Source organism: Lissotriton vulgaris, unplaced genomic scaffold (genome assembly GCF_964263255.1).
Source record: "Lissotriton vulgaris unplaced genomic scaffold, aLisVul1.2 SCAFFOLD_4165, whole genome shotgun sequence".
Taxonomy (NCBI): Eukaryota; Metazoa; Chordata; class Amphibia; order Caudata; family Salamandridae; genus Lissotriton; species Lissotriton vulgaris.
The window spans coordinates 123,926-127,003 of record NW_028240875.1 but is presented as its reverse complement, the minus strand read 5'-3'; positions in this window follow the sequence as shown (position 1 = coordinate 127,003).

Sequence of the window (3,078 nt, the reverse complement as noted above, 5' to 3'; positions counted from 1 at the left end):
ATTTGTTTTCACCAAGTGCACACAATTGAAGGTGCATCATGGAAAGAGTGATACTGTGCAGTTGATATGTCATTTGGTGCATCATCTTGATGTACAACCATTTTTTGCAGTCGCCAACGGGAAATCTGCTGTTTTGCGGCTGCAAAAAACGGTTGCAGTATGTACAAACGCTATTTTAAAGTCATTGACTTGCAAAAAATTGCTTGTGTGTCGCTATTAGAAAGGGGCATGCCAAGAGTGTCCCTTCCTAATATCGAGTCAAAATGGTATCTACCATTGTTTTGCAACCGCATTTGGGGTCGCAAAACACTCACAGTTTACTGCCTACTTCAAGTAGATGGTAAGCCACTTGCAAACAGGAAGGGGTCCCCAAGGGACCTCTACCCCTTTGTGAATGGGTACAAAAATATTTTTTAAGAGCAGGCAGTGGTCACAGGAATCACTACCTTCCCCAAAAAATAATACCATTTGTTTTTTAAACGCATGCTTTTATCCTTTAAGGAAAAAGGGTTTATTAAACAATCAAACACAGACATGAGGGCCATTGTCAATGGGTCGCAAATAGCAACCTGCCTCATGAATATTAATGAGGCAGGTCCCTTGCGACCAATTTGAGAATTGCAAACAGTGTCTCAAACACCGCTGTACATTCCATGCGATTCTCAAAATGGATTGGTTGTTAATCTGGCCCTAAGTGATTGGCCCAGAATTACAGGGTTTTGAAGAAAATTTTTCTAAATGCATATACGCTTTGTGCTCCAATTCAAACTCCCCACACAAGAGATTGGCCTGCTGGCATGGGTGCTGTCATGAATAACAGTGAGCGGGGGAGGGGCGGGGAGGGTTCATATAAATTATATTATCACATCTTTATCCACCACTACAGACCATTCCAGTGGATCTAAAGGGCATTCATGCAAAGGCTAGTAGGGCTTCCTCTAAAATGTGAAAGGTGCTGTTCAGGCCTCCTCTCCCCTGTCCTCCTCTTGAAGAGTGTTTAATCATTCCCAGGCCTTTCTTTGAGTGCTCAGGCACTGGGAGCATCCATATATGCAAAAAATGCATCCAAGTCCTTTGGAAACTGTTCCATATTTGTGCAGATCTTTAAGCTCCCCTAGTGATATGAAGAAAATATATATAATTGGTCTGAATGGCACTGACTAGGTTTCATACAGTGCATCAGTGGGTGCCCTTCATCATGGCTTGACATCACTAGCAAACTAGCTTTTGCATTTAGGAATAAGGACATTACAAGCCAGGGGCTTATTTATGAGAGCTCTGCGTCACTTTTGTACCACGTAAAATGGTTCATTTGTGACACTCAATAAACACTCAATCTCAATCAGATATATGAAACCACGTAAAGCCACCCTGCGTGGTTTTGACTGGCCTCATACATCTTGAGTAAGGCAAACCAGTGCAAATGGCTGCGTCACCATACTCTGTACCCAGGAGGCGTTCCATGGCCATTGCGGTGGGTTTTCCCACACATCTCCCACGGATTCTCCCGCACATAAAAAGAGGAGAATGCCTCTTAAGACTGTTTTTGTGCTGGAATGTGCCCCTTCCTGCACACAACCTACCTGCTCAAAAACAATCCTGCATGCAACGGAGGCACTGCCTATGTTGGCGTTAGCCTGGGGGAAACGGCTCCAGTGCAGGGAGAAAGGTTCAGGAATGCACGGTATTGCACAAATACAGTGCATTTCTGCCCTTTCACGTTGGCGGAGGGCAACGTAGCATGGTACCTTGCTGCGCTGCCCTAGTCCTAAATTCCATAAATGAGGGCCTCACTGATGCCAGCCTGCCTCACAGCATAGGTAATCATCTACCAATGGCCAATGAGATCCCTTCTTTGGAAAAAATTGCATGAACTGGCTGAGTTGTGATATACCTTCATGCATCATCGGGACCATTTTGACTACACAAAGGGAAATATGATAAAAGTAAACAAGTGCCTGAAACTGACTGATGCCCAAGTAAGAAACAAGCACATTTTTACAAAGCATGGTGCTAGTTTTATTTACACTTGTGGATACCTTTGGATGTAATATCCAAGATGAGGTAATATGGTATCACACTAAATTGCCATCAGATTTAGAGCCTTGTTTCAACTTTTGTGGGGTTAAGGTTAGTAAAGAGGCTGGAATTAATAATTATTTTAGGCAGTATATCTTTACATCCATCCAGTTAAAGTCCCCAGAATGAAGAATACATTCCAATAACATTATTGCTTGGTTTAATTATTTTCACTTCACAATGCCAAGTAGAATTAGACATTGGTTTAAAAAACCAAGAGTATTGCATCAACACAAGCTTCCTTAAGGCATCTTTTCTTGTCCACTCTACCCACCAAAGAACCATTGATGTGACAGGAGTTATGAAGAAAGCTGCAGCATTCCTTGAAGAGCAGGACAATTTGAGTTAATCTCCCTCCTATCCAGCATTCAAAGCACACCATTCTGACAGCCTGAAAACACAATATTTTATGAGGAGTATCGAACATTTAAAAACAAAATTTGCATGGTCAGTCTATAATTCTCATAACTTGACAAATTCAGTAGACCACCCTATTCGCATGGATAAACAAAAAACACATAGGGATATATATTTTTACTTACACCATGAGGGAAATTTTGTCTAGGGTGAATGTCCCCTGGGATCATTAGTGCCTGAAGCATCTGGGCATTGCCGAATGAACACAGACTTCTCATAGGATGAAAACAATTGCTTTATTTCTGAAGGAGGATGAGGTCACACTACATGTCTTTGGTCAAGTTGTACAAACTAAAATGCTATTGAACTAACATAAAGTGTAGATAAAAGTGATGGATGGAATATTTGAATTAATTTCAGCCACTGGTAATCACTTGGGCTACATCACAGTCCATCGTTTTTCACCTACCATGCCACCTCAATGGGGACCTAGCCATAAGCAAATTAGTTTTGACCCTGCTCCAGTGGGAAAAGTGCAGGCCAAACTTCCCTCTCAGGGCCTCCCTGAATCAGAAGTAACATAGGACCAGATTTGCCTTAGTTAGGGCTCATCAGCCGATATAGCGTGCTTCCAGTGACAGA